A 24,979-nucleotide genomic window follows, 5' to 3' on the forward strand; every position below is an offset into this window, starting at 1 on the left:
ATTCAAATAACGCAAAATGAAACAGAGCTTCACCGAGTTTAAATAATACTAAAAAGAACAATGAATGAAACAATAACAATGGGCATATGAACAAACCAGAAATCAGCAAAACTCGTGTAGCCTCTGTCATCCATAACCAAACAAGCAGACAAAGCCCCAAACTGCAAGAGGAGAAGATGAAAAACACTGGTAGTGAAGATGAACAAGAGATACACAGTAAACTTACCTGAGAACTCCTCTAAAGCAAAGATTCATCAGAGGAACTTTGTGAGAGCCCTCTTCTCATACATTAATGAGAAACGGAATTTCCACAACAACCGCTTCTCATATCCACTCAAAATCCTATGGGGGCTTCAATGCATGAATAAACATCCCGACAACTTTGAACACATGATTTAGATTCTGCCATTTTCTGAGAAATTCTAATGCAAGAGCAAGAATGCTTGGATATCATACTTGACTTCTAACTTACAGGAGACCATTTTTTGTCTTAAACAGTCCGCCTTCAACTTGGTTTTCATCTTTAATGAAGGCATTCCTCCGAGCATCTGAAATTGCAGAAGCATTCAGTTAAATGCCAACAACCATTCCAACACGATGTGCTAAGGTAAGACCAAGGTAGTTAAATTCTGTCAACCACTCCTTGTGGCCTTGAAAACCTTCTAGTTTGAGTTTCTTAACAGCAATAAGCATTCCTAATACAGGCTTTACAGCAACAAGTTTTGTTCATCATTCCATCTTTTGAAAACACAGCTAAATCCTCCTTCATCGAGTAGACTATCTGGACGGAAGTTTCTGGTGTCATTCTTTAGTCATTAAATGAGAAGGCTTTCAAACTCTGGGACAACAATGTTCTACTTTTTGATCTTAGAGTGGGAAGACTTTCAGTAGTGTTGTACACAGAAACCAAGAATGGGAGTTTGACAATGACCATATAGGGTAATTCCATCATTGCCAATAACAAACCTTAATTCTCCATTGCTCCATGTATGCACCAATGCCCTTGTTCTGGATGCATCTTCATTAGAACTATGTGTTCTTGGTAAAAGCAAGTTAACATCTGAAGCAGCTGGTGATGACTCCAGTTTCAGCTTACTCGAGAAATCTTTATTTGAGAAACTTACTGGGGACCACAATTGCATTGCTAAATTTTTCCCAACTTACTGTGATTTCAGGAACTATGTACGAGGAGGATTGGCAATGCTAGGGAAGTGGATGGACTGTTTATCCTTGAAGAAGAAGAAAAGTCATGGTAGAAACTTCTCAGGATCTCCAATGCGGAAGTTCTATAACTTATGTGAAAGAAATAATTTTATGAAGTTTGTGAACTTGCAAAACATCACTGCAACTATTTTCCTCCTCAAGTTTATGAGAAATCTAGTCCATTCTCCCTTGTGCAATGTGATGTGTGGGGGAGGGGGGCCCTCTCTGGTGAAAACAATTTCAGGTGCTAGGTGGTTTATGACATTGATAAATGATCACACACGAGTGTGTTGGACTTATCTCTTGAAAGAAAATCTGAGGAAGCCACAATTTTTTAAAACTTTCACCAAATGATCCAAATTCCAAACTCAAATTCACATTCTAAGAACTGAAAATGGAAAAGAATATTTCTCACAAATTTTAGGGAGGTACCTTGAAAAGAATGGCATTGTCTACCAAACGTCTTGTATTGACACACCCCAACAAAATAGGATTGCAAAGAGGAAAAATAGACATTTACTTGAGGTAGCTAGAGAAATGATGTTTCAAATGAGGGTTCCTAAGCATTTTTGGGGAGAAGCAATGTTGACAGCCTCATACCTAATCATTAGGATGTCAACTTGTGTCCTTAAGTTTGATATACCCATAAACACCTTGAAAAATGTTTATCCCACATCTCACCAATTCTTCACCTTACTTTCCCTAAAGGTTTTTAGGAATCTAGCCTTTATACATATCCATAATCACAACACAAGCAAATCGGACCGAAGAGTTATAAAATGTGTTTTCCTTGGCTACTCTCCTACACAAAAGGGGTATAAGTGCTTTCACCCACCTTCTAAATTTTTTTGTCTCTATGGATGTATCATTCTTCGAAGACCAGCCCTACTTTGCCGAAAATTTGTTTGGACTAGAGAGTGAAAAGACTAATGAAGAAGTGAATTTTTAGGATATTTCACCTACAAACATTGCCCATACTCCTATTCATAGTGAGTTCACTGCAAATTCTTTACCATTGTGTTCTGGAAATGAAGCAAATGGAGAACTACTTGATTCTACACAACAAACTCATTGTGATGATATTGAGGAGAAGCAAGGAGAAACAGAAAGCAAACTACAAGAGGTTGAAACAAAAAATGCTAGAGCAGCAAGATGGAACAAAAAGAGAGTTGCAAGTTTATTCAAGGAAGAGGAAAGATGCAACATACCATGGAAATGAAGTCCCTATTCATTGTCAATCCTCCCTACCAAACATGGTTGAACCTAAAAACTTAGGTGAGTATATCTAACTTGTAATTTCTAGTTCTAATATTTTTTTTTTCTAATCTAAAGGTTCCCATTGCACTTAGAAAAGGAATCAAAGTTTGTATCCAACATTCAATATTCGAATATATTTCCTATAGAAAACTCAATCCCAGCATTGCCTGTGAAATTCCCTTGCATGCATTACAAAATCACTGCAGTTGCCGACTGTCACGCAACTAATCCATTTTTAGGTAAAGCCTATATTTTTGGAGATTTAGAAGAAGATCCTTCACACAAGCAACTGATAACATGTCTTGAGGTCCTATGTCTTTGAGAATATTTACGAAGGGCAGATACAGTGCCAAGTTCAAATGGAAATTGGGGAGAGGTTTATTGTCAGACGCACAAAAAAAGATTTTGTCATCACTAGGCGTGTACCACTTGCAAAGAGAATAAATGCCATTTTCTGCAACTCTGCTTTACCTGAAGAAGGGAGGGATCCCCAAACCTTATCCAGATACTTCAAGACCACACATGAAGCTTCATCAATGGTTATCATGCCAAATGCAGTTGGTCAATGAGCAAGAGTGTCTTCACCACTATTTCTTCTAATAATCTGCAAATGTTCTATAACTATTGAAAAAAACTGGAGGGCTTCTTAAGTTAAATGCTCCCCAAGAGTACTCAGGCAAAACAACATTTTGTTTATAGAGAATGGGAGCACATCTCCAAGCTGGTGGCCAATCTTTCAACAAAACAGCTTCGCTATATGAAGAGTGTACTCTCTTCCTACCTTTCTTACCTCCAACACTTGGAAATCCTCTTTCAGATTCCTACAACCCACAATCTCAAATTTCATATTCTCAAGACTTAGTGGAGATTTTTCAGCTGTTTTCGAGACTATGCATTTTTTGTATCCTAGTTTTGCTACTGTGCTCACCCTTTTCTCCATTCTGGGTACCATGCGAAGCTCACCACTGAGGCTGATTTATCCAATGAATGCAATGCCATTGGGAAAAGGAAACTCCAAGAAGCTACTGCAAATTGCAGCTGCTGCAACAAGATCTGCAGCAGTCTCTGCCAGTGTCACCCCACTTACAACATTTAAAAAGATGTCATTCTCTTGGAGCTTTAGACCGACTTGCTTCATGAGCATTGAGATAATCATGTCAGCTCTGCTTGCTAGAACCCCATTAACTTGCCTTGCAATTGTTGATCCTACACAATGCTTGAATTTCTAGGAGAAGAGATCAATATCTATGCATAATTACAGCAACTACAAGCCCAGCTAAAATCTCCTATTCCGAGTTTTGCTCACTTATGAACAACCTACTGGGGTTTGAAACAACTTGTAATCACAATTGTGACATTTCAAACACTCCAAGCTCATCAGTGGACCTAAACCAATCCTTCACAGATGGAAGCAATTGATGAGATGAGTGCTCCTCCATTTCCATATATAAAACAATGCCAACAATGTGCTCCAGGGCACAAGACCTGGCTATGTCTCCAGATTCTGTCACATGTCTAATAAAAAACACAAGAATGTTAGTCTTCTTAGCAAAACACAGAAAGGCTAATGTGCATTCTTTCACTTACGAGAGACCTCTTGCATTTCCAATGACTCCTTTCAATTATACAGTTTGAATGGAATCAATAACTAGAGCCCTAGGGGAAAGAAGATGAACTGTTCCCAATATGTCCTCAATATCAGTATTTGAATATAAGAAAAGGTCTTCCATTTCAATCTTCATGTGGCTCTATTTCCAATTTGTTCAACACTCTCTTCATTAGATACATACACAACTAGACTTAATCCACCAATATCATGCCATTCGGCTATTATTGCAACAATCTATAGTAACAGTGTACTTTTGTGAGCACTAGGACAACCACCAAGCAGAGATGCGCATGTTGTTGCACATTAGGAAACATACATCAGAAAAGAGAACGAGAAACAAACGCAATAGCACAAAATAAACCAAGAAAAACAGAGAAAAGGTAGATGCAAATTGAATAGCCAAACAAAGCCACATCTCATTCTTTTGTCAATGGGCTTGGAGGCTAGTGGATAAACTAGAAGTAGATCCAAAACAAAAATACAGTCGATATCTCCAGATAGTGGAATGTCAAACAGAGCCTTACCGAATTCAAACAATGCTAAAAAGAATAGTCAATAAAACAACAACAATAAGCATATAAACAAACTAGAAATCAACAAAACTCGCATGTGGCCTCAGCTATCCACAACCAGACAAACAAACAATGCCCAAGCAACAAGAGGAGAAGACGAAGAACAATGATAGTAAAGATGAACAGGAAATCCATAACACCCATACATGGGAAAGCTCCTCTCCAAAAAAATTTGTTGGGGCTTTTAGCTTCTCTCTTTCTCTAGAAAACCTTCAAAATCCATGAGCTCACCTCTGGTTTTCTTTCTCCTCAAGCTTTTCCTCTCACGAATGTTTTTTTCTCTGCCCCTATAAAAAGAATCCCTCAACAGGAGAGTACTCTCTCTCTCTAGTGAACCACTCTCTTTCTTTACCACCCAAAAAAACACGTTCTCTGGCTCTCCTGTTTCCCTCATAAAAAATGTCTCTCCAGGTTGCCAAAAAACTGAAAAAAAAAAAAAAAAAAAAAAAGCCCTTACCCAAAACGTCCCAAAAAAGGAGCCCCCACGATAAGAGGCCAAAATAGCCTCTTAAAGAGAAATGGAAGGCTACCTTCCAAGCTGCCAAGGAGTCAAAAAAACCCTCAAGAGCCAAAGCTAGAAAAAAAAAAAAAAAAACAAACAACAAACTAAGCCTAATGAGCCTCCAATAATCAAGCTAGGATCCGAAATAACTCTATAAATGGTTTCTAAAATATGGCTCAAAAATCAGTAATGATTCGAGCAAACATGGACCAACAAGGGACGATGAATGATCAAGCAAGAAGAATCCTAAACACGCAATAAACATGACTATATGGTGAGAGGAAAATAGAAATGCAACAATATGTGTTAAGGGACGAAATGGAGGATCTACATAATAATAACAATAACAATAATAATAATAATAATATAACAATATATATATATATATATATATATATATATATATATATATATATATATATATATATAGAGAGAGAGAGAGAGAGAGAGAGAGAGAGAGAGAGAGAGAGAACTCTAAAAATTTAATTATGCCGTGCATTCTCATCCCTTAGCCTATCAACAGTCTTATGTGTGGCAGTGATTAAGTGAATAGTGGTCAATAAAACATGGATTTAAAAAAATCAATTCAAAACTGTAAGTTCTCAATCAAAGGAACGAAAGGAGAAAGAGGTGTGCACCGAGGCGGCCATGTAAGAGTGCCATCCAAGTACGAGATTGAGGCTGTCTTGCTAGTGTTGAAGGCGCTGCTGTTATTCTCTATAAATTTTCCCTTTCTACTCTCTTGCATGCACTCGAATACCTTGCATCGCTGTACTCCCGGGTCCCTTCTGATTCCTTGAAACTCCCTACATTCAGACCTACTTCAGGAGCTTTGGCATTAATCCCCTGTATGAATCTCTGAAATTTTGCTGAGAAATTTAGTCTCTCTGGACTGCCGTTTCTGATAGTTGAAGAACAGAAGGCTGAAGAATCATATCTGATTGGATTCAGTTTGGGAGGGTGACCATAGGTCATGGTAAAAAATGAAGTCAATTTCCTTTTCCTTAAACCTTTCTGTACGTCCATATTCATCTGCTAGCAGCCTGACTTCCTCCTCAGGCCTGTGGTGCAGGGAATTACCTAACTCCTTTACATGCAAATCAGAATTCTCCAGTTGCAATTTTATATTAGAATTCTTTAACTTCCCTACTTTATTCTCTGAATCAAGTTCGGACATCATCATCTGTTTCAATTTTTGGAGACTAATTTCAGACTCAAAGGTAGAGCTTTCTATTTCTCTTGCAATTGAGAGTGTAAATTCTGTAGATTCTAGGGAGTCATCTCAGCTTGGATGGATAGCAGGTGTTTACTCCGTGCATTGATTTAAAGTCACTCCAATTCTTCATGCTTCTTGATAAGCTTGAGAGTGTTGAAGGAGTTCTTTTTTTTTTTTTTTTTTTTTTTATTGGAAACGACACAAAGATTTATTGATAGAAAAAAAGTACAAAAGAAGGATGAGGAATCCTCCTGCCAAAGACAGCTAAACTATAGAAAAATACACTAAAAAACGAGCAAACACTCTAAAAAGACCACTCCTTATGGAGTACATACAGCTATCCAATCAAGAAGTAACGCATTAAGGGGAGTCCCCTTAAAAACCTTGGAACAATAGGCCCAAAGAGAAGCAAGGAAAACAATAGAGTCCCATAGAGCCTCTGAATTCCTTGCTTTATCCTCAAAAATCCTCGCATTCCTTTCCCTCCACACAATCCGAATAAGAGCGATGTTTGCAGCTTGCCACAAGGCTATCCCCCTCTTAGACGAACCAAATCCATTGAATTTGATGTACATCATGTCAAGGATGCTTCTTGGGGGAACCCAATCCATCTTAGCTAACTGAAATAACCTGTGCCATAACCCAATCGTCAAGGAGCAATGAAGAAAAATATGATCAGCTGATTCCCCATGCTTCATGCACAGAATACAAATATCCGGACTAAGGGCTTTGTAGGGTCTTCTCACTTGTAGCATGTCATTAGTATTCACCTTCTTGTGTGCCACTAACCAGATGAAGGACTGCACTTTGAAAGGAATTTGAGAATTCCAAACGAATTTAGAAGGAAAAACCTGAGGAGGACCAAAAAATTGGGATAAAGCTAGAAAGAACGATTTAACTGAAAAAAGCCCTGAAGAAGACAAGGGCCACAATCTAGCATCTGGAACCGAAGGAGATAAATGCACTCCATCAAGAGAGCGCATGAGGCCTTCTAAGTCCTCAATCTCAGAATCTGACAAGTTACGACGGAAATTTAAATTCCAAGAGAAAGGACGAGTAGGACCAAGAACTGAAGAAATAGGTATGTTTTTATCCAAGACTACTCTAAATAGACTTGGATATTGGGATCCCAAAGGTTGGTCCCCCCACCACAAATCTTCCCAGAAGCGAATTCTTTCCCCATTTCCTACCACAAATCGAGTAAACGAGGAAAACTCTTGAAAGACTTGAGAAATAGCCTTCCAAGGACAACGATGTGACCATCTGACTATTGTGTTAGCATCCCAACCATTGGAGTGTGAACCATAGATGCTTAGTATGACCTGATGCCATAGAGCTGGACCCTCTCTAGGGTACCTCTACAACCATTTCCCTAAAAGAGCGAGATTTCTCAGAGAAATATTCCCAAAACCCAAACCCCCTATTTCCTTCGGTTTACACACGACATCCCACCTGACTAAATGATCCTTTTTACCTTCCCCAATCCCTGACCATAAAAAATCCCTCTGCAACCTCTCGATTTTTGCAGCAACTGAAGCGGGTAACTTAAATAAAGAAAGATAGTAACAGGGCATATGGGTAAGGCAAGATTGGATGAGAGTTATCCTCCCACCGAAGGATAGGTATGCCTTTTGCCAACCATCTAATCTTCTTGAAATTCTCTCAATCACAGGATCCCAAAAACCACCTGCCTTGGGGTTCCCGCCCAAAGGAAGACCCAGATATAGTATAGGCCAGCCAGAAGCCTTGCATCCAAGTGTCTCAACCAATCTTGAAATATGAGCATGATCCAAATTGATGCCATAAATATTACTCTTGTCTAAATTGACCTTAAGTCCAGAAATATGCCCAAATGCTAACAAAAGACTCTTGAGAGTCTGCAAGTCTTCCTCCCTAGTGTTAGAAAAGAAGATGGTGTCATCGGCAAATTGCAAATGAGATACCCTAGTTCTATTTCTACCCACCCTGAAACCCTCCAACATATTTCTCTCCTCTGCTCTCACAAGCATCCTACTCAATACATCTGCTACTAAAGTAAACAAAAAGGGGGATAAAGGGTCTCCTTGTCTTAATCCTCTCGATGCCTTAACCCAACCTTTAGCGCTACCATTCACCAATACTGCATAAGATACCGAGGACAAGCATCCATTCATCCATTTCCTCCATTTAGGACTAAACCCCTTCTTCTCCAACACTTGATCTAAAAAATCTCACCTTACGTGATTGTAAGCCTTTTCAAAATCAATTTTAAAGACGACTCCTTCCTCCCCTGATCGTCTTCTCTCATCCACTATCTCATTTGCTATGAGGACTGCATCCATTATTTGTCTCCCTTGAACAAAAGCTCCTTGAGTAGAATGGATGGTTTCATGTAAGACCCCTCTTAGACGCCCTGAGAGCACTTTGGCTATTATCTTATAGAGACTAGTGATCAAACTAATGGGTCTAAAGTCTGAGATTTTCTTTGTCGTACTCTTTTTGGGCAAAAGAACAATGAAAGAGGCATTAGTGCTTTGATTGATAACTCCGCTCCTATGAAACTCTGCAAACACTCTCACTAAATCCTCCTTAATCACATCCCAGCAGTCTTGGAATACTGCAATAGTAAAGCCATCAGGCCCTGGAGCCTTGTCCCTATCCATCTGAAATATGGCCTTAGAAATCTCTTCTTCTGTAAAAGGGGCAACCAAACTTATTGCACTTTCTTCCGAAATAGGAGACCAATCTAAACCTTCAATACTCCAAGACTCTCCTATAGGATTCGCGTAGAGTTTTTCAAAGTAGAGTAAGATCTCCTCTGTGATGCTCACGGCATTATTCAACACTAAGCCCGTTTCATTTTCCAATGACTTGATATACTTCCTATTTCGCCTACCATTAGCCACTTTATGAAAAAACTTAGAATTGCAATCCCCTTCCTTAACCCATTTCACCCTAGCTTTTTGTCTCCAATGGATTTCCTCCCTCAAAATTAAATCCTCTAGCTCCCCTTTTCTTAAGGCTCTTTGACCTAACAATTCAGAGGTGAGACCCCCATCCTGCTCGATGGCGTCTAAGTTAGCTAAATCCTTGAGGATACTTTTTTTCTTTTCATTAAGCACTCCAAAAGAAAGCTTATTCCATTCCTTCGCTTTGGCTTTAACAAATTGTAATCTCCTCATGAACTTGTGGCCTTCCCATCCGTTTCCTTGAAAACCCCTCCACCAATTTCTAAAGTTCTCCTTGAAACTAGGATGTTGCAGCCACATGTTCTCAAATCTAAAAGGAGTTGGGCCCCACGTGAACGGATTGGTATCCAAAGCAATTGGCCAATGATCCGAGGTCCTTCTGATAAGGGTTTCTTGAATGCCTTGGGGAAATAGATGCCCCTACTCATTTGAGTAAAGAAAACGGTCTAATCTCTTGCACACGGGAGACTCTTGCATATTTGACCAAGTGAATGATGCGTTCCGAAGAGGTGGATCAAGTAATTCACTTTCACTAATAAAACTATCAAAGTCCCTCATGCTTGAAGTTAGCCTAGAGCCCCCCAATTTTTCTGAACTTCTCCTTATGACATTAAAATCACCGCCCACACACCACAACGGAAAAGTTAGACCACAAATGTCATAAAGTTCCACCCAAAAATCCTTCCTAAGTGAGGGACTATTTGGACCATAAACTGCAGAAATCCAAAGAGATCCACATCCCTCCAAGGCGAATTTGACCGATATCGAGAAAGAGCCTAATACCACCTCCTCCTTGCTCAACTTTTTTGAGTCCCAAATGAACAAAATCCCACCAGAAGCCCCACACGCCGGGAGAAAAACCCAATCCTTATTTCTGACCGTCCATACACTGCCCACTAGCCTTCTGTCGCACTTCTCCTTTTTTGTTTCCTGAATCATCACAACATCCGGCTTCTCTAACCTAAGGAAATCTTTAATCACTCTTCGCTTATTACTTGAACCCAAACCCTTAACATTCCAACTGATGATTTTCATGGAAAAACACGCAGGCCCTAACCCTCCAAACCAAATCCACCTGGATTCAAACGCCTATGGACCTCTATTCTTCCTCCTAGAGTACACCTTAATGTCCAGAGAGCATAGGACCTCACGTACTTTAGCCATTTTCCTGGGGGATAGGCCATCTATAAGAAAGTCTTCCGGCGGGGATGCCTCATTAACCCCCGGACTGCCTAGCATCAGGTTAGAAGACTTCCCAGGGGTGGAACTCTCGGACATCTGGTTAAAAACAGCTCTCTGATTCTCCTCCTCAACATGGACAGGGATGCCAACAAAATTTAATGGGCCAACATCGCCTATTTCGGGAAAAATTTTGAATTTACCTTGATTTACCGAAGGAGACTGGGAAAGAATTTCTGAATATGGGAGATGAGGACCGGAGGGACACGGAAGATTCATTGCCAGATTACAGGATGGAGAGGGATAAGGCTCGGGTGGCTGAGAAGAAAAAGGCTGACTTACCTCCAAGCTTTCCACTCCCGGAACTTCACAATTTCCTCCCAAAATGATGTCTTTACCTCTGGTTCTTGGAATAGAAGGTGACACCGTGACTAAAGAGCTACCAGGATCGTACCCCGCTCGTCCCGTAAATCCTCCTTTGTCTTCTTTGAGTTGGGATTTTCGCGATTCCATCACTCCTCTTGACGTCGAGGTTTCCTCCTTCGACCAACTGTTGCAATTCCTTGGCAGAAGACAACGGAAGATGGGACTCTCTCTGATACCTCGAGTCTGATGAGATCCCATCCCACCATCCACTTCCAGATTGTGGCCTTTGCTAAATGACGCTGCGCTCCGTAGGGGAAGAGTCTCGCTGCTACTCCGTTGTCCATGACGGCGATCCGCGCTTGGAAGGAAGAGTTTGGACCACATCTCCCTTGAATCCATCGTTTTTTCCCCTTGCGTGAAGTCTTCCTTCTGATCCATTGAAGCTTTCCCCTTTCTTGCTGCACTTTCTCTCTCTCGAGACCCATATCTCAAGCCAGACGACATCGAGCCACCTTGAACTTGGCCCAACCCCGACGGGCCTGATGACTTACAGCCCACAGTCCGACGCCCATAACTCTCCTCTTCTATCTCTGAAGGTGGGCTAGGGTTGGATGAAATCAGGGCCTGAAACTCATCGGCCCGACCATCCTCTCCAAGATTTACTTCGACGCCGGCCCTCTCATCGCCTGAACGAGGCTGCGTGGTCGCCTTTGCAGAGGAGCCCGCTCTCTGTGGAGAAGAAAGGGATGCGGCAGCGTCATGGGCTTGAGGGACGTCTGGGCCAGCGTGAAGCCCACGACTCCTTCTCCCTTTTTGGGCCCTTACTGGATGGGCTTTAGTGGAAGACTCAGGCCCTGTGGGCCCAAGAATGACTTCCTCTACAAAGCCCAATCTGCTCCCTTCCCATCCATTCTCCCTTTTGGCCGCCATGCTTGTACTTGAACGCCGATAGCGTGCCCGGGGAAGAAGCTCCCTCCTGTAGCACTCATTACCCCTGATACTACCTCGTAGCCCCTCTGCAAATTTTGGCGTCTGAGAGACGCAAACCCCTTCTTTCAACCACTCGTACCTGCAGTGGGATGTCCCGGACGTGACATTGCCGTCTTCGCCCTCTTCTCCGATGACTGAAACTGCTACAGTATGCTTCCAGGCCCCGTCTTCCACCTCGAGCAACGCTGGAAGCACGACACTAGGATGCATCTCCACCCACAGCTTCACCTTCGTCAAATCCAACAGCTTCACGGTTTCCCTTGCTACCTCCGTCACCCTCCCCCACTTCTTCAAGATGAATTTCAGCTGGTCTACCTCCCACAAGTGAAAAGGAAGGCCTTTCAACACTAACCAACCCCTTCTAAATTTTCCAGGAATAAACATATTTTCTCTTGGCGACCATCTTCTTAGGAGAACAAGCCTTCCTTTCACTAAAAGCCTCTCCTGCTCTTGTAACCATTTTGCTCTTCCTGCTGTACTCACAAAGAAACACCCCTTAAAGGCGGAAATGGGATTTATAGACACCATACCTTTCACTCCCAACAACCTCGCAATGGCCTTGCCTTCATCAGTCCAGTCTTGAACTTTTTCTTTGCATTCACATATTACGGCTCTGGCCCATTTTCCAGCTGCTAATGGAACTCCACTCCTAATTCCATCCTCTGCAACCACCTCTGCATATGACCGGCCACCTCTATATCTGCTTTTGCTCAACTGATTATTGCCAAACATCTTCTTCCGCTCTTCTCCAACTTGATCAGAATAATCTTGCACTGAAATAATCGCCCTCCTAAGGACTTCCCATCCACTACCTTTATCACCCTCGGGGATGACAAGAAGTAAAGGATTCCTTCTTGTGGCAATCTCGGTGATTTTCATGAAACGCCCTCTATTGTTGAAGCAAATCTCCATCAAATGGATCTTATTCTCGCCCCTGAACTTTCGTGTGAATCCCCTAGTATTCTCCAACTCCACAGCTTTCTTCAAATGCTCCGTTAACCAAACCACCTCCTCCCTTCCAAATCCTACTGATACAACAAAACCACGGCTCCTTTCTGTTACTGAAACCCAAGTTCCACCATTCGATCCTTCAAACTTCACCTGAAAAGACTTTTTTTCCACTTCAAACTTTTCAACTTTGCACTTCATCGTGCCTAAACCTTCATCAAAGTTCATGTCTCAAGAAGAAGCAGCTGCTTTTTTCGGGGCAATAGATCTCATAAATTTGAGCTGGAGATTATTGCTACCTAAGCTGGCTGCATATAATTATTGGAATAATTGGTTTGTGTTGAAGGAGTTCTTGAAAATCTGAAGTACATTTATGAGCAATCATGAAAACATTTAGGCAATCTGCAGGTTCTTCGTCTGCTCTCATCACTAAGGAAACTTCTCATTTTTACTTTTCATCCATAATCGGACTGAATCTGTAAGTGAATGATTTCCTTCGCTTTGCAAAATTCTTTGAGGTTGTTGCTGCTCTATTCCTGCTGCAATCCATGAATTCCTGTTGGCTGCTTCTATTCTGATTAACCCCACCAATCTCTGCAGCCAATGGTGCAATCAACTGATCATCAGATCTTCCATTTGAAGCTGTGGATTTTTTTTTTCTTGTTCAGACCATCAGACTTGAAAACTTGATCACTCAAGAATGCTAGCTAGGCACTGAACCATTCCTCCATCTATCATGCTTTTTGCTTTTTGCTTTTTATCTGGCAATAAAATGCTCTTCGAAGAATTGCACTCCAGGTTTGAAAATGAAGATAATGCTTTAACAAGTTCACTGATTACTTGCCCGTGCCCTTCAATAGGACAACTTAACAAATCCTGCAGATCGCTTGGAAAGACTGTCCAACTCAATCTTCTTAGTCTCTGCAACTTCTGGTATACTCCAGAAACTGAGCTTGACACCAGAATCATATTTCATTCGAGTCTTTGCTGCAAACAAACTGCTGGATAGATGGCCATTCTTATTTATGCTAATAGGGAGCTTGGATTTGCATTCTTCGGTACTATCTTCCATTGATAATGCTTTGAAATCAAGAATGCCAGATTTGGTGGAAATTATAGGAAGAACACCTCTGTCATCTTCAAATTTGAAATCAGGACTGCCCTTGGTACATTATGGGCGGCAATTAGACTGATCTTTCCTATCCACACTTAACAACCATTGACCAAACAGACAAAAATAGTTATTGTGAATGACCACAGCTGTGGCCTTGGGCCCCCAAAGGAAAGTCATGAATAGAAGGGAAAGTACAAGCAGATGCCATACAAAACCAAATACGCAATTCCAGAGATTTTCCAGAGCTTAACAAAGTCTGACCACCATAACGCCTCTGGGCATACACTTGCAACTCATTTTGCATGCAAACTCCGAGCAGTAACAGACCATTTCCTAATGCTAACCAACTTAGAGCAACGACATCTCCATCCACAGAAATGGTATCTTCTAATACGAAACTTCCTGCACCCGTAAGGTGTATAGACTCCCGTATACAAAGAGTGCTGGCAGTACTTAAATGACTAGCCATACAGATGGTTGCAATCTTCTAACCACAATCAGTCAAAGATATCACACTGAGGGGTCCTTGATGTGCCACAAATATACCCACAAGCTCCCATAGAAAATGAGGGTTTGATAATCCAAAAGAGTTGCTTCTCCATAGTTTCAAAGTACCATCAGAGCAGCCTGTGGCCGTGTGATATGCAGGAATGTCAATATGCAAATCATTAGAAGAAGCCTGACCTTGTTGTAACGAAGGAATTAAATTAGTTGGATAAACGGCAACATAACTTGTAACCTGGTCATGGATATGAGGATCTGGAAATTGGGATGAGCAAGGATTTACAAAGAACATAAATTTTTTTTTTTTTACCAGAAAAAATATTCTCAAACCCCATCTCCTCATTTTCAGCAGTATTTCCAATGTTAAAACTGCATCCAAAGCAGCTTCTTGATAGATCACAGGAATGCAAAGTGATTGCCCGAAAAGGTATTCTTCAAGTGAAGCATGACGTGTGAGAAGATTGTGTTAAAACTGCATCCAAAGCAGCTTCTTGATAGATCACAGGAATGCAAAGTGATTGCCCGAAAAGGTATTCTTCAAGTGAAGCATGACGTGTGAGAAGATTGTGCAGCAATTCAAAGCAAAGTTCATGGACGTGTCCGGTCTTCCTCTGCTCATGTAAACCTGTAATGCTGTCAGCAATCCTGTCTTCAGAATAGCAGCCCTGACAATTGAGTATGGAAAGCAAAATATCCATGTGCTTCCCACTAAGCTTTTTTACAACCATCCTCATAAATTGAGGTGTGCCATTCTAGAGAAAAGGCAGAGTCTTTTAGAAATCCAATACTTCTGAAGCAGCTTGAATTAGCATATTGCAGCAATTGGAAGTCGGATTGACTGAAGCAGGGGTTTGATCACATCTATCTGTAAATCCTACAGACCGACCACCCTCAGAGGAAAGGTTTCCGAAAAAAAAGGCTTCATCTTCATGACAAACAGCATTCTCTGTTTCAGAGTTGCAACTGCCCTTGTTATACTACTCCTGTGCACTTCAGCATTTGCTCTTCAGTTATACCACCCCCTTAGATAGCATCTATCCCACACCATGAAGCAAGCAAGATTCACTGTAATAGGATCTAATAGCAGCAACAAACAGGGTGATCCTGAAGTAATGTGCATTTCCATCATGAGATTTACCATAATGTGTCAATGATCTAACATCAAGAACTGGCTGAGGATCAGGTTCATCATCAAATGCAAGACTATGCTTTAACTCTCAATTTGAGTTGTCTATTCATATCTTGAATCATTAAAATGCTGAAATTAATGACTCACTGAAACCTGCAGGTTCCTCATCTTTCCTCATCTTTCAATTTCAATGGGTTCCTCTAAACCTACTTCATAACGGCTGTGATCTCACTTGGAGATATATTGAACTCGATTTCATCAATATCTTCAGCCTACACTCCTGTTGGAATACAGGCGACAGTAGCAGCGGGAAGAGGTGCTGTAGGTTTTCCAATTATATTGGTCAAGGCACGCCCTTGAATCTGGTAGCTGAACATTCTTCAGACTAAAAACGTCCGAGCATCTCTTGAGTGTAACCATTCTGACCAACACAAACATCATTCAATGAATCCCAAGGCACATTTGACAAACAAGAACTGATAGAATCTAAGTATATTTTCTCAAGTTGATCATATTCTTGCTCCAAATATTTCAATATATCGTGCAAAACTCGAATAATACCAGCCACTGCAGACCAATTTGCATTTTTCAGTCTGAGTTTTACAAAAACAACAAAACTTGACTTCTCAGTAGAAATTTCATTCCCAGTAGTTTAAAGTGCTAAAGATGATGAAAGAAAGTTGCCAATTGCTACTTCAAAGGAAACACACAAAAAATGAACAAATCCCTCCCAATTGCTTCCAGAAACGGCAACAAACTCAGAAATGACCACAAGAACCTTGCTTGCCAAATATTGAACATATTGACTCTCAGTAAGTTGGCTATGATTCTAGTCAAACAACAATGTTCTTCATAATTTTCTGATTTCTCAGTACAAGTAGGTTGGGCCGCCATGTCGTCATAGGAATCGGAATCAAGCTCATATATCCAGAGTTGAATCCTTCTTGAAACCTGGGAAAGGGCAAGCAGAAATCTTCAAACCTTGAAAACTGGACCAGAATCACCGTCATCCAAGACATCACATACGAAAAAGGAGAGAGCCAATAATCTTATCATGCCAGCTGGATTTATAACCTACAAGCCATATCAGACTAGAATTATGATGTGAAGGTCGTGAGTCAATCTTCCCCAGGGAGAGAATATAGAAATCTTCGAACTGAACTGGAAATTCATTATTAGTATATTGGGAGTCGCACCCACACATTTCATCGGGTTCAGCCGCTGTAACCCTTAAATTGTTTGTGAATTTGTAGTCTTGAACATCATCAACCTCCCTAGAATTCTGCAATTCTCCCAGCATGATTGCACTTAACTGTTGCACTGACCATTCTTGTACTTAGAACCTCCAAGTTGAAGGCGTATGTCAATTTAAAGTTTGCTCCTGACGCTGCAGCAGCTGCAGCAATAACTGTAGGAACATTTGCTGCTCATATACCTATCCAACTATCATTCTTCCCAGTGCCAATCCATATCTCAGATAGAAGAGAGACCACATCAGGCGTGTGCTGAGCTCTTTGCCATAACTGCAACAAATCGAATGTCATAAGGAGAACCACTGGAAACAGCATTCAGCAACTCCACATCTTTCGAAGCATCCCCACTCTCATTTCCATAGAAAATGCCTCCAATACAACATCTTCTAAAGATCATTCTATTTTCAGCAAGAGTTTCAGTTTTATCAGTCAAAATATACTTGATCTGCCCCAAGTCCTCACTTATTGCCGTATTTGTTGCATGGGATGGAACACTCGTTTCTTGGTCAATCATTTGGTTATCCCAATCAATGAGCTTTGCATATAAGCTCCTCACAAGATCCAAAGATACCTTTATAGATATGGGGATCATAATTGAACAAAGAAGCTCAAACCGTAGAGGAATGACCAATAGCTCATCCCATGGCCCTTCCTTTGAGTATAGAACATACCATTGCTTTACTGCTTCTGTATCTTTCCAAACATTCCCAGCTGTGCCTAGAACAATGACAACCAATATTTGAAAAACAAATATTGCTCCAATTAGCTTGTCAATCATGGCATCTACAGCTGTTAATTTTGATTCAGGAATACCTCGACTCATATCCAACTTGGTTTCATTGCCTGTATAAACAGCGACCCCACGAACCCGCTCTGTGTTCCGCAAGTAGCATGACTGAAGAATTGGTTTTTTTTTTTTTTAATGGTTAAAGGACAGATCATTATTGATGAACCGAGGGAACAAACGCAGATTTGTATCAAATCTTCTAATGTCCTTATCTGGAATGGGACACTCAATAACACCCTTCGTTTTGTGCAATAGCCCAAAATCTATACTCATGCAAGCAGAGGATATAACCCTCATCTTAAGATCGGTTTCCCCATCTAGGGCAGCTGTCTCCACATAGCAAACACTTTGTGGATCAGAGGTGCCAATTAAAACAAGATCACATGGCACTTCTTCATTCTCACGAAGCCAGACTACATTACCAACAAAAATATCCTGTGCTTGAATATGTTTCTTGATGCCCTGCCTTACAAGTCAAACTGCTTTCTCTGAGACTATTATTCTTGTGGTCAGAACCGCTTGACAAATTGGAAGGGATAAATAAAGGTGGTGTTGGCCATCCGTGAGATAGGATCATTACCATTTACAGAAGCTCCCTTAAAAGGAGTGGAGGAGAATCTATTTCTCTAAAGAAAAGCCCAGCGTGAATTACTTTCTTCACGTCATATCTTACTGTCCTCAACAATATGTTGGCTGATGATAATGTGATGATTCGAAAGCAAGGGAATATATTAGCTTGACTTTAACCCATTTAACTACGCTTGCAGATAACTCCAGGAGATGCGATTCTGTATGGGCCATTGAGTCCTATAGGGTTAGAAAAGCCAAATCTGATGCCAATGGGATGCTACCTCCAGTCTCCACAGTCCACTACAATACCTCGGAATCAGTTATCCAATATTTGAGTGGGATTTCTGCACACTTCATCCCTCATATCGACGCTTGCAGATAACTCCAGGAGATGCGATTCTGTATGGGCCATTGAGTCCTATAGGGTTAGAAAAGCCAAATCTGATGCCAATGGGATGCTACCTCCAGTCTCCACTGTCCACTACAATACCTCGGAATCAGTTATCCAACATTTGAGTGGGATTTCTGCACACCTCATCCCTCATATCGACACTTCCGTCATTCCCCAATGTACACCCAAATACAAAGGCAAGGATTCGAACACCGTGTGGGGAAAGGAATATAGAACAAATAAAAAAAAACGAAGCAAAACTCGGAGAAGGAAAGAGCAGAAGATATTGATCAGTAAACATAAATAGCCCCCCACTTCAAGTATTAATCCATGGGCTAAGAACAGAAGGAACAATGCAGAATAGGATTTAAATGAAAACAGAGCATGATCACATTCAGGCATGGAGTTATATATTTCTCAAGACATCAATGACACATAAAATAATCAAAATCGAAATAGGGTAAAGAAGTAAACGACCAATCTCAGCAGAACAACTTGTGGCCCTTAACGTCCACACCAATCAACAGTTTATTTAATATTCAGAAACAAACACATGGAGAAATCGAACATGAGTAAGAATTCCGAGAATAGCCAGAAACGTACCTGGAAGAACCTTGGCTGCAATCACCCCTTTCCCACTCTTGTGTGCTTTTCCACCAAGACAATCAAAGAATCTCCCTCTCCAACATCCATTCTCACATATATATATCAGCCCCCAAAACCTAAATCTGTTCCAAAAAGGAAAATCCCCCCTTTCCTTTCTTCAATTCGTCATTTTTTTTATGTATTTGTATCAGCCTCCCAAAAATTCAATCTGCTGAAGGAAATCCACTTTCCTTTCTTTTATTTCCCTTTCTTTCCGAAAATTAGAATGCTTCTCTCTTTCTATGTAGGATCTCCTCTTTCCATATGTATGCAGCTACATTAATCCTATTTTCCCTCCAAAAATATTTTTTTTACATTCTTTGAGTGCATGTGCCTTAGTGAGAGTTGATCAACAACCCCCATTCTCTTGTCAAACAATAAAAACGAAAATAGAAAGAATAAAACCAAAGAAGAGTTAGCAATGTTGCAACATATAAAAGAATAAAGTAAAATAAAATAAATAAATAAAGTAAAACAAAATAATAAAATAAAATGGTCAATCCTATGCGGGTCATGTAAGTCATGCGACTACGTGAGTCATGCAAGAAACGTTAAAAAAAGTCTAATAGGCCAAGTGTGCCTAAGAGGGCTTAAGTGAACCTAGACAGGCCTAAAGCGAGACTTGGTGGGCCTAACTAAGTCTAACCTAAAGTGCACCTAAGTGAAGCCTAATCTAAACTTGAAGGGTAGCCAAGCTCATAATATGGAGCCGGATAAACCCCTCAACTAAAGTCTCCGAGGTGGCTCAGAAAAGGTAAGCTACACGAGTAGTAATGGGCCATCAGTAGACCATTGTGGAACACTGGAAGTGAACTTAAAGACATGTGCTAAAGGGACAAAATGGAGGGTCTACACTATGGCAAGAATTGCATCATTGTCAATGCCTTAAGATGATGTGCAGTGAGGATGTAGCCTTGCTTAAGAGATTTGTGGAGAAAGAGAGAATCTTTGAGTTTCTTGCTAGCCTCAATGTGGAATATGATCATAAACGAAGCCAAGTCTTAGGCAGGGATGATGATTGAATCCCAAGCAGCAGATAGCTCAATAATGGTCTCGAACGGGAATCCGACAATGCTTTCCAATGGTGGATCAAATCAGGTTTCCAACTACGGGAATGGCAAGGCAAATTTGTCCAAAGCAGATGACAAAGATATTCATTGGTGTAATTACTATAAAAAAAACCAGGCCATGAAAAGAACTGAAACAGTAAAGGTGAACAACAAAGTAATTAGGAGCAGGCTCATCTTTTTGCTACTCAACCAGGTGAGGAAAGTTCCCAAGACACTGGAGAGTTTAACAAAGAAGAGATTGAGAAACTGAGAAGCTTGTTGGGAACATTGGAAAAACCCTCGGGTGCTTACTCATTGGCACTCGCAAGTAAGTCTCTTATCTCTCATGCGTTAAGTGCTTCAAATATTAATTTTCCAAACTCTTGGATCATTGACTCAAAAGCAACAAAACACATGACAAATTCTTCCCTCAAATTTAGTACCTACAGTCCATGTCCTAGTAATAAAAAGATTGCATTGGCAGATGGGTCATTGACCATTGTTGCCGGTCAAGGTGAAATTAAAATACATCATTCCCTTGTGTTGAAAAATGTTTTACATGTTCCTAAATTGTCTACCAATTTGGTTTCAATCCATAAACTTACATAGGACATGAATTGTAGTGTCATTTTTCACCATACTCATTGTGTTTTTCAGGACTGGGACTCAGGCAAGATGATTGGACGTGCAAGAGAAAAGTATGGGTTGTACTACCTTGAAGCATCAAGCTATCCAAGTAAGACTAAGAATAATTTACCTAGGTCGTTTATTTCTAAAATTGTTTCCAATAAAGCTAAAATTTGGCTACATCATCGTAGTTTAGGTCATCCGTCTTTTAGTGCTTTGACAATTTTGTTCCCATTATTGTTCAAAGGAATTTATGTGGAAAGTCTTCATTGTGATATTTATGAATTTTCCAAACATCATTGTGTACCTTTCGCCATCAGTAATAGTAGAGCTTTTGTTCAATTCTCGTTCATTCATAGTGATATCTAGGGTCCCTCTACTATTCCTGTTGAGAGAGAGAGAGAAAGGAGAAAAACCTTAATTCTCATTCATGTATTTTCTACTTACAATTGAGAGATATATATATACAAGGCTAGGAGTCCTAACTACCATACATGTGACCTATATTAACAAGGAAAGATAATATACTATAAATACATTATATTCAACACTCCCCCTCAAGCTGGAGCATATACGTCATATGCACCAAGCTTGTTACAAATATATTTAATCCTAGGACCTCTGAGAGATTTAGTGAAGATGTCTGCTAGTTGATCATTTGAATTAACAAAACTTGTAGCAACACATCCTGATGCGATCTTCTCTCTAATGAAATGACAGTCAACTTCAATATGCTTGGTCCTTTCATGAAAGACTGGATTGGATGCAATATGTAATGTGGCCTGGTTATCACAGATGAGTTTCATCTGTTCATCCTTTCCAAATCTCAACTCCTGAAGAAGATGTCTCAACCATATGAGTTCACATGTTGCCAAAGCCATAGCTCGATACTCGGCTTCAGCGCTAGATCTGGCCACTACATCTTGTTTCTTACTCTTCCAAGATATTAGATTACCTCCAATAAAAACACAGTACCCTGAAGTGGAACGTCTATCTGTGGGTGAGCCAGCCCAATCTGCATCTGTGTAACCAACAACTTGAGTATGACCTCTGTTCTCGTACAATACACCTTAGCCTGGTGTACTTTTGATATATCGAAGAATACGGATTACGGCATCCCAATGGCTATCACATGGTGACTATAGGAATTGACTAACAACACTCACAGGAAAAGAAATGTCTGGACGAGTAATGGTTAGATAGTTCAATTTACCTACGAGCCGTCGATATCTCCCAGGGTCTCCTAAAGGCTCCCCCTGTCCTGGTACAAGTTTGACATTCGGATCCATAGGTGTGTCTACCGGTTTACAGTCTAACATACCGGTTTCTTCTAGGATGTCTAAAGCATACTTCCTTTGGGAAAGGACCACACCAGAATTGGATTGAGTTATCTCAATTCCCAAGAAATACTTGAGTTTCCCCAAGTCTTTGGTCTGAAAGTGGGTAAAAAGATGTTGCTTTAGTTTTTGAATACCATCCTGATCACTGCCTGTAATGACGATGTCGTCCACATAAACAACCAGATAAATACACTGCCCCAAGGAGTTATGATGATAAAAAACTGAATGGTCTGCTGTACTGCGAAGCATGCCAAACTCTTGAACAACAGAACTAAAATGGCTAAACCATGCTCGAGGAGATTGTTTCAAGCCATATAGAGAACGGCGTAACCTGCACACTAAACCAGACTCCCCCTGAGCAACAAAACCAGGAGGTTGCTCCATATAAACTTCCTCGGCAAGATCACCATGAAGGAAGGCATTTTTAATATCCAACTGATAAAAAGGCCAAGAACACATAGCAGCCATGGAGAGAAGCAAGCGGACAGAAGCAATCTTGGCAACAGGGGAGAATGTGTCACCATAATCAGAACCATAAACTTGAGTATAGCCTTTAGCAACTAAGCGGGCCTTAAGGCGATCAACCTGACCATCAGGACCAACCTTAAGGGCATAGACCCAACGACAACCAACTGTAGATTTACCAGAGGGTAAAACAACAAGATCCCAAGTGCTATTAGAGTGCAGAGCAGCCATTTCATCCACCATTGCCTGTCGCCAGCCTGGATGGGAAAGAGCTTCATGGGTGCTCTTTGGAAGAGAAACAGAGGATATAGCAGAAACAAAAGCAGAATAGGGTGAAGATAAGCGATGATAACTCAAAAAATTGTAAATAGGATGAGGATTACGAGTAGAGCGAGTACCTTTCCGAACAGCAATGGGTAAGTCATTAGGAGAAGGCAGAGCCGGGGCAGGTGAAGCCGAAGGGATAGGAAGTGAGTCAGCAGGTGCCTCAGGAAAAGGGAGAGGAGCAACGACATGAGGGCGACGATGATAAACCTGAAGTGGTCGAGGGGGCATAGCATCAGGTGGGGAGACAATGGGAATGGGCAAAACTTCAGAAACAGGAAGAGACTCAGAAGTGGTGGAAAAGAATGGTGAGTCCTCAAAGAAGGTGACATCAGCGGAGATAAAGTATCTATGAGTCTCAAGGGAATAACAACGATAACCCTTCTGAAGTCTGGAATATCCCAAGAAGAGGCACTTCATGGCTTTGGCGGAAAGCTTGTCCTGTCCAGGAGTGAGAATATGAACAAAGCAAGTACAACCAAAGACACGAGGAGGAAGGAAATAAAGTGGTTGGTCAGGGAAGAGAAGGGAGTGAGGAATCTGATCGTGTAAGACAGAGGAGGGCATACGATTAATCAAATAACAAGCGGTAAGAACAGCGTCCCCCCAAAAACGAAAAGGAACGTGACTATGGAGGAGGAGAGTACGAGCTGTCTCAACAAGATGTCGATTCTTGCGTTCAGCTACCCCATTTTGTTGAGGAGTATGAGCACAAGAAGACTGATGAAGAATTCCATGATGAGACATAAACGAAGTAAATTGGGCTGAAAAATATTCCCAGGCATTGTCACTGCGTAACACACGAATAGAAATATTGAAATGGGTTTGGATTTCAGTATAAAATTTCTGGAAAATAGAGAATAACTCAGCTCGATTTTTCATTAAAAATAACCAAGTACATCGAGAATAGTCATCAATGAAAGTGACAAAATACTGAAATCCTAAAGTAGACGCAGTCCAACAAGGACCCCAAACATCAGTGTGGACAAGCTCAAAAGGAGACTTTGCCCGATTATTCAAACGCTTTGGGAACGAGACACGAGTATGTTTCCCAAGCTGACATGACTCACACGGAAGCGACGACAAAGTGGTAAAACGAGGAACCATCTTCTGGAACTTGGAGAGACTAGGGTGGCCCAGACGATTGTGAATGAGGAGAGGAGCATCAGTGGAAATGCAAACTGCAGGAGATGAATCTGAGGTGAGGTGATAGAGGCCTTGAGACTCACGTCCTATGCCAATCGTCTTCCCCGTACTCCGGTCCTGCAAGGTCACAAATTTATCAGAAAAGGTAATAGAGCAATTAAGAGTACGAGTGATTTTGCTGATGGAAATAAGATTAAAAGGACATTCAGGAGTATAAAGGACAGAAGTGAGAGGTAGAGAAGGCAGAGGAAGGGCCAAACCAATACCTTTAGCCACAGTCTGAGAACCATTAGCTAAGGTAACAGTAGGTAAATCAGAGGTAGTAGTAATAGAGGAGAAAAGATCCTTATTACCAGATAGGTGATCAGATGCTCCAGAATCTAGAATCCAGGGTCCAAGAGAAGATGTGTGGGTAAGGCAGGCAGAGGCATTACCAGGCTGGGCAACAGAGGCAATAGAAGCCTGAGATGTCTGAGATGCGGAGGAGCTCGGAGGCTGAGGCAGCGGAGAATCAGAGGACTGGGCCATATGGGCAGTGCGAGGAGGTCTTCCATGTAACTGATAGCAACGATCGCGAGTGTGGCCAAGTTTATTGCAATAGGTGCAATGAGGACGTTGGCCTCTACCTCGGGTACCACTGCGTCCTCCTCGAGAGGTAGTTTGAGAAACTAACACAGAAGAATCTGAAGCGCTATCAGATGGCAAAGTCTGAGTGGACGAGATACGGAGGAGGCGAGCAAACACATCATCCAAGGACGGAACTGATGAACTTCCAAGAATCTGATCACGAATAGACTCAAGATCCGGACGGAGGCCAATAAGGGTAGGACCATGAAGAACTTGTC

General features: G+C 41.2%; 1 pseudogene; it reads right to left on the reverse strand.

Annotated features, from left to right (window-relative positions):
• Window positions 1-2,636: 2,636 nt before the first annotated feature.
• On the reverse strand, window positions 2,637-6,320 carry LOC100267704 (uncharacterized; annotated as a pseudogene).
• Between the last annotated feature and the right edge of the window lie 18,659 nt (window positions 6,321-24,979).

The sequence above is a fragment of the Vitis vinifera genome, chromosome 10 (assembly GCF_030704535.1).
Source record: "Vitis vinifera cultivar Pinot Noir 40024 chromosome 10, ASM3070453v1".
Classification (NCBI taxonomy): Eukaryota; Viridiplantae; Streptophyta; class Magnoliopsida; order Vitales; family Vitaceae; genus Vitis; species Vitis vinifera.